General features: G+C 44.0%; 1 long non-coding RNA gene across 1 annotated transcript; it reads right to left on the bottom strand.

Moving 5' to 3' along the window:
- Positions 1–1,677: 1,677 nt before the first annotated feature.
- Positions 1,678–8,703, bottom strand: LOC129384243 (uncharacterized). The gene is made up of 3 exons (XR_008611986.1): positions 8,607–8,703; positions 3,097–3,394; positions 1,678–1,986 (listed from the first exon to the last, which is right to left on the bottom strand). It is a non-coding gene; the product is annotated as an uncharacterized lncRNA (long non-coding RNA).
- Between the last annotated feature and the right edge of the window lie 6,469 nt (positions 8,704–15,172).

Genomic DNA, 15,172 nt, shown 5'->3' with positions numbered 1-15,172 from the left:
CAGTAGTTGCCGGTCTCGAAAGACGCAGCGCCCTTGAAATAACTAACCTGCAAAAAGAGTGGGCGTGAGCTGGCCATCCTAGCAGCGGTGTCGTGCCCGACTGGAATCGTCGACGGTCGGTGTTTATATCCGGCCCCGCCGTTGGCGGGCTCAGTGGTAGGTGAAGTGACTGATGGTCCGTGTTGCCAGGCGCATGTGCTCATCATGTCCAGAGTTGGCATCGGGTTTGGGAATATCAGCCAAACGGGTGGCCGATCCTCGGCTTTCAGCAGGCAGCAATCCCACACCTCGGAGCAGATGAACCATGTTAGCGTAATCTGCAAAAACAGTGGGCGTGAGCTGGCCATCCTAGCAGCGGTGTCGTGCCCGACTGGAATCGTCGACGGTCGGTGTTTATATCCGGCCCCGCCGTTGGCGGGCTCAGTGGTAGGTGAAGTGACTGATGGTCCGCGTTGCCAGGCGCATGTGCTCATCGTGTCCAGAGTTGGCATCGGGTTTGGGAATATCAGCCAAACGGGTGGCCGATCCTCGGCTTTCAGCAGGCAGCAATCCCACACCTCGGAGCAGATGAACCATGTTAGCGTAATCTGCAAAAACAGTGGGCGTGAGCGGGCCATCCTAGCAGCGGTGCAAGAAGGAATACTAGAAGTTACGGAACAAGCTATTCGGACACCGTGGGTCGATGAAACCACTAGTGATTCATGCCAATGCTGAAACATTACGATCAGCTGAAGACCAAAGTGAGTAGAAGCACGTGTAGTAAGTCACTGCAAATATATGCATATACATATGTACAGAACAGGGACAATGGGGACAATCCAAAATTGTCTTGTGCACCAAACGTGAATGCTAGAGATTTAGAGTCAACAAAGCAGCTCAAAGCGAACTGAAATTCGTCTGGTGCATACAGGTGCGCAGCTCACATTGACATCGGCAGATTTGTCGAAGCAGGTACGTTTCTCAGTAATCGCAACTTAAATCATCGCCTCACATAGCTGCGTCCGCTTCAATCGAAACGTGCGGCTATTTTTGGTTCATGTTCCCCGTTTACGGGAAGTGAATGCCGTTGTGCAATTTTTTCTAGTTCCCTTAATTGTAAAATTCGGCCGATATTGCGCCGCTCTCATTTAGACCAGTTCTTGAAACGAGAATGAAAAACTAGCCTATGGTAAAAGACAGGCGGTTTCCCATATCAATATGCGTCTTGGATTGGCAAGGCTTGAAGCAGCATACCGTATTGTTCGCTTGCACTAGTTCGTGCCCCGAAATGATTGAATTATTCATTGACGTACATAGAGGCACGAATGCGTAAACTCCATCTATATACACGGAAATAGTGGAAAATGTTTTTGTTGCTTCAGCATGACATTAAGCGTGCAAACTGGGTAGATTATTTAGTTGGATTTCCATTGAGCTCTTACAACGACTACATGCAGTGTAGTGGCAGCAACGGTCGTACATGCATTGTGTATAGTTGAAATAATTGTTCGAAATAATTTTTTTATTTACGATAGAAGAATTGTGGGTAGCAGATACTTGCTTTATTGTTTTTTTACTGTGATCAGGTGCCGAAATCACGCCAATTTTTTGTTTATTCGATTTTTTAGCAAATCAGTACTGCGAAAGCCCGCTACATGGAGAAAGGTTCACGAAAGGACAAAAATTGTCATCCACCGAAACTGTATCAAGAGGCTAACATCTCCTGAAGCCCAATAATGTAATCTGGGGGGATGACACGTCCACTTCCTTTGCTTTTTTTAGTATTGAAGGAAGCGCAGGCTTTATTAATCATTCAGTTATGTCTTCTCGTGGTAAGCGACACACACTTTGCTTGTAATCTCCCTTAATCAAGCAGGCGATGCGATTTGCGCCGCTCGCCGGTGGTTCCTTCCGATTGCACATTTTTCGCAATTTCGTCAACTCTTCGGTTTTGTCCGGGTCATTTTTGGATACGCTGAACACAATACTAGCTGTGTATTTGCATGTCTGAAAATGAGCGGGAATCTGGTTAGGTATCTGTTTTATATTACAGTACAAAAGGGTAAAGAACTTAAACGAGAAACATGTTATCACTTAGAGACAGCAGGCAAAGTGCACTTGTACAATTGTGTCAGATTCAAACAGCATTGAAGTTGGAATTATCGAAGCATATCTGGTGCTTCAATAAATGTCACCTTCGAGGCCTCGTTTTTTTGTAGTTACATTTGAAAACATAACTTTATATGAAATTGTCACGTCGTAGCGACCACGGACTACATGTATAGTGGCCCAGCTCTAGCCACAAAACTGTTTTTGCGTGAACCTGTGCCCAGCAAAACGAGCAACATTAGTAACAATGATAGCGGCGAGAGCGCTCGTCGATCGGCCAAATCTGATCTGCATATCAGACATGTTGGCTATTCGTACGTGACTGACTGAACCTTCTAGCGTAAACGCTGGTGCTGCCTAAGTTCTAGCACGTGCACAAGAATCCTCATCGTGCACTCAGTCTCATTACACACAGATGGGGACAACATATGCAACAAATATAAGGAGAGACAACATTCGACATATTTCCGACACAGAAAGGGGCGGCTTGCGCTGGGCAATAAATTTGAACATTTGTTGGGTGGTGAAGGACTGTCATAGGGAAATATAAACAGGTACAATGTGGAAATCTCGAATCATCATCTTGCTACTAGATAGCAAAATGCTAACATAGCCTGCGATTACGAAATGTGGCCTATATTTCTCGTATTATATATCCGCGTAAATAATCGAAGCTTCGCTTCAATTAACGTATGAGCATCCCATTAAAATTCGGGCATAGTTTGCTGCACCATATGCACAGTAAGAGCGTGCTGTTTCGAAAACATGCATAACTCTAGTCACCGCACGTGTTACCGAAACTTTGAATTTCTGTTCACTCACTAAAGGAAAAAAAGAATTTAGAATTTTGCACACAAAAGCGAATGAGTACAGGACTGCAAATGGTAACACTACTCATAAGAAAACATGCCCTAAAAAAATACATTAAAATATGGTGAAATTATTCTTTTCCAACCACCGATGACGCGCACTAGAAAAGAAAGATAAACAAAAATTTGCTGAACTTACTTTTGTAACGTATCTCAAATTTTCCTCTTCTAGGGCGTCATGCTCCCACTTTATCTTTGCTTCTTGCCAACCTTCTACCGTTAAGTTTAGCTCCACCTTAACGGTTTTTCTCGCCTTCGGCTTTCGAATCATGGGCACAGTTACATTATACACAAGCTGGACGGGACTGCACCAGCCATGTGGGATATGCCAAAGGAACCCTTCGGTGCAGTTGAGAGGGTGGACTTCCTGCTCTGCCACCTTAGCAATGGTAGTAGTATTACAATCTACCGACATTACTGTTCCTCTGATAGTGTCCCTAAGCAGCAAAAAAAAAAAAAAAACACACATGTTATGGTTTCAGCATGCTGCTTCTTATTCTAAGCAGAGAATATCTTCATTTCCTTTATGAAAGTGTTAAGAACCGTAACGATTACTTCGAAGCACTTCAAATACACCTGAAAAGCAGACATTGCCTTTACTCTTGAGATGATGAGTTTTTTTCCGGCACCAATTATTTAAAAATATTACAAGTAAATCAATGTCACCGCAGGAAGAAAAATAAAGTATCGAAGGTTAAGCTATAGCATGTATTCACACTGAAACGCAACTTCAGACATGGCAAAATATGTTTTGAAATTACAATTACAATTAGCATACTATGCGAGCCTTAAGATATATGGCAGTCGTCATTAGACGAAGCAGAAGATGAGGCAGCATCCAAACAGAGCCCTGCGTAAATAAAGCTTGTCTGAATATACTTGGCCAAAGAATGATATCAGAAGAAAGAGGGTTCACCGAGGGGCCCAATTTTTATTAGTCATATCATGAGAAGCCAACAAACACTGACACCAAGGACAACATGCGAGAAATTGCTTGTGCTTAATAAATGAAATAAAAAACGATAAATGAATGGAAATGAAAGTGTATGAAAAAATAACTTGCCGCAGGTGGGGAACGATCCCACAACCTTCCGATTTCGCGTGCGATGCTCTACCAATTGAGCTACCACGGTGCCGTTTCCTCGTGCACTTTCTTTGGTTTTTATGTTTCCTAGCAGAATCCTGGGAGTGTTAGCCAGCGCGACCACTCACAGACCTTGGCACAAGTAATTTTCCCTGTCTTGCCCTTGGTGTCAGTGTTTGTTGGCTTCTCATGTTACGACTAATAAAAAATCGGTCCCCTTGGTTAACCCCCTTTCTTCTCCTATTACATAACAAGGATCTCGAATCCGGCAACATTGATGCCTTCAGGTAGCATGTGTGGATTTATTGACCGATTGCCTTCACCCAAGAAGATCACGTTCTCGTGACGCCTGCGACAGAAAGGGTGTTCCACATCCGCCATTTAGTTTAGTGAGTTATGGCGCTGGCTAACACTCCCTGAGTTCTGCTAGGAAACATAAATACCGAAGAAAGTGGATGGGGAAACGGCGCCGCGGTAGCTAAATTAGTAGAGCATCGAAAGCGAAATGCGAAGGTTCTGGGATCGTACCCACCTGCGGCAAGTTGTTTTTTAATTTAATTAATTTAGGTATGGGGTTTCACGTGCCAAAACCACTTTCTGATTATGAGGCACGCCGTAGTGAAGGACTCCTGAAATTTTGACCACCTGGGTTCTTTAACGTGCACCTAAATCTAAGTACACGGGTGTTTTTGCATTTCGCCCCCATCGAAATGCAGCCGCCGTGGCCGGGATTCGATCCCGCGACCTCGTGCTCAGCAGCCCAACACCATAGCCACTGAGCAACCACGGCGGGTAAGTTGTTTTTCTTCCACTTTAATTTCCAGTAATTTACCGTTTCTTTATATCAATGATTAAGCACGAGCAATTTGCCCTGTTGTCCTTGGTGTCAGTGTTTGTTGGCTTCTCATTACTTGCCAATAAATGATGTCATTTTCATTCGGCCACCACCGCTAATTTATTTTTATATACCAATTCTCTATGTTGCTCTCTTGCTAGGCGCCACAATGACTAATTTCCTCATAGAACAGACCGAAATTCAAAGCTTTCTGCAATCTCTAAAGCGTAGCACCTACTTTCGTTATCTCGCTGCTAATGCCTATGTTTATTAGCCACATAAGTTTTTTCCCTACTTGAAGAGGGGAAGCATTGCTATCTGATTGGAGTGCTTACATTAATTGACGGGAAAATGGCGTTGTGTTGAACAGGGTTGACCAACACCATTTTAAGGAACTGCCCATCAGCGTTAAAAATGCGTTTAAGCGTAATGCTACGTAATTGCTTAGAATCGATTCAATGCGGCTACGTGGCTCGGCTGTAGCCACCTGCATTTTTGACAGCGAGCAAGGGCTGGCCAAACATAACAAAGCTACAAAATGTACGCGTGGTAGTTGGCCGCTAGCATGCCAGAGAGAGAGAGAGAGAGAGAGAGAGAGAGAGGAGGGAGAGAGAGAGAGAGAGAGCAGAATGCATCGAAAGGCAGGGATGTTAACCAGGTGTAGTTACGTTTGGCTACCATCCACAGCGATAAGGAGTAGGGGTAGAAAAAGATAAAAAGAGTGGAAAAGGAGGTAGAGATATAGAGTGAGAAAGAGAGATGAGCACAAACAAACTGCGCGCACAACAGTGGTAGGGGGCGGCATTCTCAAAGTCTATCGTCAAGGCCCGTTGACCGTAGACACCTAAGTAACGCGAGTAAGGCCTTCAGCGCGGATGTTCTTTGGGAGCACTGACCTAAAGCTTTTATTTCTGATAGTTGAGTGCAGTCCTTGATTTCATTTATCAGGAACCACTGCAATAATTGACAGTCTTCAGTGACTCCAAGGCAGCCTTTAAGTACGTACAAATCCCAATGCGCCACGGATCCAATGGAGAACTGGCATCAGAAATTCGACACATTGTATCGTCGCCGCCATGGCAAGGGACACAACATAATATTTCATTGGCTTGCAAGACATTGCAGCATTAGTGGGAATAACCACGCCGACGAAGCCGCCCGGCCTGCACATGAAAGTGGTCAACGTGTTTTGATTCCGTTTTCGCGAACAGATGCGGCTGGGCTGCGATTGATGTTTCGTGAATGCACTTTGCCTCTGGGGACTCGAACGCGTTCACCATGTGTCGTTTGCGTTCGTTGTCTCCCTACGTACGGATGCACCTACCGCGTGGGTTACCACGACATGAACAGGCCATGCTGTACCGTCTGTGGCTGGGCGATGCATTCACGAACTCATATGTTTTCCTTATTGGAATGGCCAACAGCCCCGCGTACGCCACATGCAATATTGATGAGACGCTCGCACATATTATCTGTGTCTACCCACAATATAGCGCCCAGAGACAAGTGCTGCGCAGAGTACTGGACCAGTTGGAGAATCGTCCAACTTTAGAGCTGCGCTCTAAATGCTCTCAAATTGCTAGGCAAGCAACGTAAAAAAATTATGCGGATCCTATGAACTGAGGAAATCGGCGTTATGCGATGCACCTTGAAAGTAGCTGGTAATGCAACATAGTTTGGAGAACCGTGAAACGCTAGCAGATTGTTTAACGTATTTTTGTTCGGCGAGAAGTTGAGTGAGTGATGTGAGCATGTGTGTGATGATAGCAGCGAGATAAATGCAACGACAGCAGTAAAACTGCAGTGGCAGTGAGATGAGGATACACTTTTTTCTTGTTTAGCGAAGAAACATTACCACCTTTTCGGTTATGGCTCGGACAGATCCGGAAGCCTGCCACAGAGGGGAACGTGTAGAGCTAGCTGCTACGCACAAAGGACCAGTAATTGCTGGTTGACTTTAAAGGCGGCGCAGTCTAAGACAACGCCTCAAATAATTAGCTGCAATAATGGGACAAAATGGCATGCTTTTGCTACAAAAGCATATGTTGGTTTGCGAAGCAGCGCACGCCAAATATAGCGGGAAACTCACTTCTCTATACCCACATATCCGTTTGTTTAGAAATTATGGTATTTAACGTGCCAAAACCACTTTCTGATTATGAGGCACGCCATAGTGGAGGACTCCGGAAATTTTGACCACCTGGGGTTCTTTAACGTGCATCTAAATCTAAATACACGGGTGTTTTCGCATTCCGCCCCCATCTAAATGCGGCCGCCGTGGCCGGGATTTGCTCCCCCGACCTATTTCTCAACAGCCCAACACGATAGCCACTGAGCAACCAGGCGGGTATCCATTTATTCCAACAGATTCCATAAATACACAACTGATTGATTGAAAAAAAAATCACTGTTATTTACGTGTTTTCATTAATGCACCTGTAATGTAACGTAAACTCGAGTGCGCGCCCTATCTTCTCCATATCTTGTGCAGTCGTGGCTCACATTGATGTAAATTGCAGTGCTACGTCAAATGTGCTGCGTCTTTACCTTTCAATGAAAGCTCATTCTTAGAAGAAACAGAGAAGCCACGCTACGTGAATTGTTAGCGATGTTTCATATTAAAGAGCGAGGTTCGGCTTCTATTAGAGACACATCAGTCGTACTTTTGCATGCAGAAAGAAGGTTTTTTTTTATTGCCAGATGTTATTAGGGTGTTGCACGATTGAAGCTGTTCTTTATGTTGTGCATTTGCTTGCGTGTATATAATTGACGTTATTTAATAGAGAATAAACAGTCGAAATTTGGCGCTAACCTTGTTCCCTTCCTATCATCCTTGTTTGAGCCCTGCGATCATATTTATGGTGTACTCAGAACACTTGGTGGCGTGATGAAATAAAGAAATTTGCAGGCGCTAGTTCGACTCAGTTGGTGCAGGACAGGGGTAACTGGAGATTGCAGGGGAGGCATTCGCCCTGCAGTGGACCTACAAAAAGGCTGCTGCTGATAATGACAATTATGATGATGATGATGATGATGATTTGATAACTATGTTCCTATATGTCTATCTAATCTCTTCACATACCTCTTCCCAATGACTCAAGTTGTCAACTAGCTCGGGCCAATTTGTATGTGCTGGTTGCTGTATTGACCTCGTAAACAACAGACTTGAGTGCCCGACTATAGACATCCTACACTAATGTTCTCTCTCTCTCTCTTTCACTCCTCATTCCCCTCCCCACTTGTAGGGTACCAAACTGGACTCAGTCTGGTTAACCTCCCTGCATTTCCTTCTTCCCTTCTTTCTCTCTCTCTTTCTGGTTACGTGCCCAAACCGACAGCTTACAATCACAAATTACATAAGCGAAACCTAATCATTCTTATAACCCCCGCTGTTGAATTCCCTATCACGAAATTACATTTGCACCCCCATCGTACTGCCAATCGCACTGATGCAGCGAATCATCCCCAGTGTATGCGCTCTGTCACATTTTTATCTTTGTTATTCCCGCGGAACAGACTCGCTTGGAGGTCGACCAATGGCGACAGGGGAACGCCTATCACTCGTACTCCTTTAAACCCGGTCACATGATGTTTAGCGTGGTCGCATGACCGACGGCCGAGTTTCGTGCGCCTACCCGTGAGTATCTTGCTGGCTGTCGTCAGTTAAACTTAACTCTGACTACGATTTCAAAGAGCGTTCTGCTAACTAGGACTCCGTTTTTGGTCTCACCCGTCGGTTTCAAGGCAGCTGGCCGATTTCGAGCTGTCGCTCCCCTCTGATGGTCTGGTAACAATCCTTACGCCCAGTCCTAGAACCCCCGGAAAAAGAGCAAAATAAACGACACAGTGTAGAGAAGCATCAAATTCAGTAACACTAAGTTGTTTATATGCGCGACGATAGAGCCGTGTATTTTCAAGGACTATTCTCCTACCTTCATGTTCATTCATTAATTACCCGTTATGTTGAGTGGCTTATGTCTGAAACAAGAGTGGTCACAACTTCACGCATCTAAGGTAGGAAACGCGAAAAGAATAAAATAAAGAAAGAATAGACCCCCTCCTCTCCCCCCCCCCCCCCCCAGAAAAACATATCAACGCAACGCACAATCGTCTCGGCGGCGGAGCTAGAGCGACATTTCTGTCTTCGGCTGCGACCACGAGCGGTGTGCGCATGAGCACGAGATTCAGCGCAGTGCCGTTCCCGCTGAGCTCATTTGCACGCGTACTAGTCTGAGCGAAGCAGGCAGCATATGTGAAGCTACCGTTGTAAATATGCCCCGATAGGTGCTCACTAACGCCGACGGTTTCCTGTTAGTCACATCTTACGCATCATTGACGTGCGATGCCCACAACGCCACTGGTGGAGCTTTGCATCACACGAACGTTGTGAGACGCCTGGTAGCTGTCAGGGCGCTGTTCCTGCTGCGCAGCAGGAGTTGCCTTGTAGACTTCGTCGTGCCACAATTTCACAACCATGTACAGCTATGGAACCGCCGGAGGCGTCGAAGAGAAACGCCAAACCTTACGATCCTTGGCAATGCAACGTCACTTGCGCGAAACTGGCAATTTCTAATGCTTAGGTCGTCTTGGCTCGGGGACCTTTTTTTTTATTATTGAATGTATTTGAAGAGACAATAAAGCGAAACAATAAATCAGTTTAGACTAATGAAGCATTGTTTGAGAACCCTGCAAGCAGGCAGTTTATTAGATGAGATAATGAAGGTCCAAGTATCAGTATTGGAATTTCGCGCCGAAACGCCGGCGCCGGTACATCAGCGTGAGGTCAGGGATTCTAAAGTATGTTTTCGCATTTGGGCCGCGTTGGCTGAATAAAGGTTCCCGAAACTTGCCATGCTTAATATTTGGTTCCTTTAGCATACAATGTAGTCAATCTGTACCGCTATATATAATTAGTAGACCCTAGAAGATGCCATCAAAATCCAAGACGTCACAGCCCCCAGGTGCGGGAACTTAAGTAGGCGTCGCCACCCGTATTTCGTTCTTGCGCTTCTTCTGGCTTACCAAACGTCTTATCGTTGTAATAGTGTGTTTTTGCTGTTGTAGAACGGTAATTTACTGATGCAGAAGAAATAATTTTTCACTTTGGTGTCCCTTAAAGGAGAGCTTGGTGCCTATATATGACGCCGGCTACTCCTTTTCTCTTAGATGGGTAGGAAAGTTGTCAACAGTCACGAAAAAGGACTAATAAACACATCAACGAACATTCACGGCGTAAGTCTTACCACTTCACCATAAATAAATATTCACGCAACAGAAGAGTTCACATAGCGTAAATACTCACAAAACCTATGTATTCACACGTGACACATGGTTTCCCACAGCATAAATGTTCACAAAACCGAGATGTTCAAACAGAAGACGTTGGGCACTTGAATGCCGGACTCTAAATTCAACAAACACAAATGCTACATGAGAACGAAGACAGAATGAACGTGTAATTAAAGGTGGCTCCTAATAATAACAAGCAAGCAATAGCTACTGTATGACAGTATTTATTGTGATATTTTTGATTACTCTAAAATATGTACTGAGGCACGCGCAGCTATGTTCTTAAGTTTTTCTGTTGGGCATGTACCTAAATTTTTTCCCAAAGATATTGGCCGTCTATTCAAGCCATGTAGTTTTCCGTAACGATTCTTGTGGGGAGCTTCATGATTTTTACAGTGTAGAAGAAGGTGTCCTATGTGGTATTCGGGCACCTTCAATCAGAAATTGCGAAGGTGGGCAACCTTCCGTTTCTAGAGATTTACTGATCATTGCATTAATTTTTAGGCAAGAGGGAAACTGAACAAAGCACAGAATAAATGCAGCACATGAACCTTACCTCCATAAGAAATTACCTGCAAAGGCGAAAACAGAAATTAGAAAAACCGGTGGTCAATACTGGAAATTATCAAAGATCCCGCTACACTTAGCATGAGAAATTTCAAAGCATTCACCGATGCATTTTTGTCAAGTCGTGGCATTCCAGCGATTATAGCTAGCAGCTATATTCGACGCTTTTAAGAGGAAGCTTTAGCTCGGGTTCTGCTATCAAAATACATTTAAAGTGAGAATCCTTTTTTCACAGCAACCACTGCACAAAATTTGGCGAAGTTTGTTGCATATAAATAAAACCTAATATATAGTGACTGCTAGTTTCAGATTTTTGATTTAGGTCATAAATTGTTTACTAAAAATTGGCAAAAGCATTTTATGAAAACGAAACTATCTAGCTTACAACTCTGTAACTCAGTTATGAAAAGTGATTTCACAATTTGTCAATAGCATCTAATAGTGCATCTAAAGTGAACAAAATTATTATGTTGCACACGAATCTAAAAAAAAAGTTAGTAGTATGGAAATACAGCTTTTGGAGAACCCTTGCAACAACGTAACAAATTCACCTAAGATATAAATTGACATATCAAATGTGTCCGCTTTGAATGATCTAGTGGATGCTGTTTACAGAACCGGATATCTGTTCTTAATGCAGAGCTTTTAATTTGTAAACTTTGTGCTTCTATTTTCTTCAGATTTTCACATTTTTGAAATTGTTTTTTTACAACACTCGTTCCCGAAATTGAAATTCCGCTTGCGGTAGTCACTAGAATTTACATTTATCTCTCATATGCAACAAATTTTATGAAAATCAGTCCAGGGATTGTCTCAGAAGAGGTTGCCTTTTGCGTTTTACATGTGTTTGAATAGGCCGCGTCGTAGTTAAGCCTGAGGTAAAGCCCCCCTCTTAAAGTTATTTCTGTTATTAACAAATGCGGCAGCACTCATCTCACGATGCGTATCAACGTTAATGCGAATAGCATTGAGGCACTGCACTCTCACACCGTATTACAACCGCCGAGAGGCGTCTTGTGTCAGGCGTATACGCTACCTGGCTGCTTTTTTTGGTTTCGCGCCTGCCTCTTCACACGCTGGAGCATTCAGTGCCGCCGTATATATATATATATATATATAGAGAGAGAGAGAGAGAGAGATTTCAAATGGCACTTTGTGGCTTGCAGAGCGACGCCTACGCCGTTGCGCATACGACGTGACCCGAACTAGCAGCACGTAGATTAATTTGGGAACGGCACCTATTGTAGCATACACAGGCTGGGTGGAAAAGTTTCATTGAAGAGGGGCACGTAGACACGGAAACGAATCCAGTGCTGCGATCTGTTTCTGGAGTTAACGGTTTCGACTAGGACATCACAGAGGTGTTCACTCGGCTATGCCACCGGAGTACCTCAAGTGTGTTAACTGGCCTGCAGTATACCGGGGCGTCACACTGAGCTAAGTGGACCCACCCTGTCGTCCATCTTTATCGTCGAGGGTTGCTTGATGGTGAGAAAATGACGTCGGCAGTTCGAAATAAACGCAGTGGTATATTTTACATAGTTACAGCTCACAATTGACCCCATAGATAGAGGAGAACGCTCCATGTCAGAGCATTTTACAAGCTCGATCACGCTACATGTATGAGCACAAAGAAGCACAGCACCCAAGATACACTTTTCAAGCCGTCGTTATTCCTCGGCAATTAGATGATGGATTGTGCTGACCCTGTCTGGACTATTGGAAGGTCGATCTGTTTCGCAAATACCATCCATGATGTCCTACATTTTTGCTGGACTCCACCTCTGATGTTGCACCTTCGATCCCGCATTCTACGTAACCACGGGGAAACTGGGAATCTACACTGTCGCTACATTGGTTCTAAGCTAATCGCATTATCATCGACATCCATCGTGAGATAGGTGTCGCCGGAATTTTTCGTGTAAATATTTTCTTCAATATTCTTGCATATTCTGGCTTCCGCGTTTTGTCGATTTTTTCTGTATTTCCGCAGCTTCTTCAACTGAGTTTGAGAGTATTACGCGTGTAATATGGCACTCGTGAAGGACATCGTATCCGCCTGCTGCAGACGTTCGTCTTTTCTGAACAACTAAAAAAGTGACGTTTTTTTTTTTTTTCGATGACGCTTCTTGACTTTGAGCGATTTCAAACCTTATGTGCAATGGCAAGAACAGTCCACATTACCTCCAAGTTCCAATTTTTTTCTGAAAGAAGGCTCAATGTACAAGAAAAAAGCAACACGTGATTGTGGCCCGTGCTGTCTTGTTTGCTGCGTCAGTTTGTTCTTTTCGGTCTAACCTATTCACTGTCATAATACCAATATCTTTCTTACTGCGACAATGCTGAATGAACGCCGCCGTTTTGCTAAATTGCGTGAAAAATAAAAAAATTCTGAGACACGTTTCTTACGAGAGCAAAAAGAAGGCCGAAGGCTGGCGTTCGCTGTGTCAGCATCTCCGAGGTGAACTGTAAATAAACAGAGAAACCGACGTCCTCATTTTTCAATATTAAGGGTGTCTCTTTAACAGCAAAACCATGAGCCACATTCGCAAAGAAGGCAAATGGGAAAGGCCGAAGGGAAAGTCACGGCAAATGGGAAAAAGCACTCCAACATAAATCAAAATCTTTTTAAATTGGTCCCCGCTGCGAAACCGAAGTATGAAATTTCTGGGCAGTTACAAAGTACTTGTTCAAGCTCACAAGTCAATATGGATATATGACGGACATATATAAGCGATATCCGAAATGTCAGTGACTGACGCTTACGATCTTTTTTCTATTACCTTTGCTGTGTGGTGCTTTTGTTCCTTTGACGGAAATATCATTCAAATTATATTTTTTGCTTTTATTTTCCGCCCTAAAGCTGAGTCCACAAGAATAAGTCCACGAGTGTAGATTTTTGGGCAGGTTGGTTCGCCGCAGCGATTGAATTCATAGCGCTGGATTGACACGGACAAGAAAGACGACAGAACGTGCGCACATACTGGCACCTTTTGTGTCCGTGTCAATCCAGCGTTATGAATTCAAATGATTCAAAGATGGTTGTTTGTAAGTGTTACAGAAACTTTCAGCATGACTTTTCTACACGTACGTATGTCGCTAGGCACACTTATTAATCAGGCCAACCTGCGCGCATCGTGGTGCTGCTCTCCCTACAATTAGCCCAACATAATGCTGTGTGCGCACCGGACCTAAGCATTTTATTTTTGTAACTGCCAACCGGCGTCATTAAGCGTTCGGTCATGTGACGGTGGTCACGTCAAATTGAAGCTCGTTCTTTTATGGCAACCGTGGCCTTGTGTTTAGCTCAATAATAGTAGCAAATCAAAGCACATCCATTTTGTTATTAGCCGGGCCCATTTATTGAAAGTTGGCCCCATTTTCTGATGATACCTCTTACATCACGTCTGGCTGGCGTCAGCTCTTACCAACAGCTCGCGCAGAAGAACACTCTTTCAGAATACGGGTCCTGATGTCCTGAAAATATCACGGAAACATTAACAAAATTAAACCATTATGATTGTATTCTTACCATGATATGGCGGTTGCCTTCGGGCTTGTTAATATTCCAAATAATGTTTCAGCATTGCTCGGTGCTGGTATTATGGAAACATCTGACCGAACCTATATAAACACAACAATCTGATAGTTCCCCGCTGCGCTGAAAGCGTGTTCAATTGCTTTTTTTTTTTTTGTTCTGCTGACATGCAGAAGAGATCAAACCCCCCTACGCTATAGTACAAAAAAGGATAGACGAAAAAACATAATTTCGTTCCGCCACCCGCGTTGGATGGACATTAAAAAATTATTTCCCTGGAAATGGAATCGGATGTTTGCATCTGCCAAAATAGTCAGCTTGCACAAGTTCAAGGCCCAGAACTACCCGCCGTGGTTGCTCAGTGGCTATTGTGTTGGGCTGTTGAGCACGAGGCCACGGGATCGAATTCCGGCCGCGGCGGCCGCATTTCGATGGGGGCGAAATGAGAAAACACCCGTGTACTTAGATTTAGGTGCACGTTAAAGAACCCCAGGTGGTCGAAGTTTCCGAGCTCCTCCCCTATTGCATGCCTCATAATCAGAAAGTGATTTTGGCACGTAAAACCCTAATTTCCTTTTCTAATTTTTCAAGGTCCAGAACTCTCACACGTGTTAAGAGGAAGCTTTAGCTCGGGCCCAACTCCGACGCGGCCTATTCAAATACATGTAAAAACGCAAGAACATTTTTATGAGATAACCCCTGGACTGATTTTGATGAAACTTGGTGCATTTGAAAGAGAAAGTTAAATTCTAGTGACTGTTGGAAGCGGAATTTCGATTTAGGGCTTGAATTTTCTCAAAACGATTTTCAAATATTTGACCGTTTGAAAAAAATAGAAGCACGAAGTTTACAAGTTCATAGCTCTGCATCAAGAACTGATATCGCGGTTCTGTAAACGGCAT

Source organism: Dermacentor andersoni, chromosome 8, assembly GCF_023375885.2.
Source record: "Dermacentor andersoni chromosome 8, qqDerAnde1_hic_scaffold, whole genome shotgun sequence".
NCBI lineage: Eukaryota > Metazoa > Arthropoda > Arachnida > Ixodida > Ixodidae > Dermacentor > Dermacentor andersoni.
Note: the sequence above shows the minus strand (reverse complement) of the source record. Positions and strands in the feature narration are given on the sequence as shown.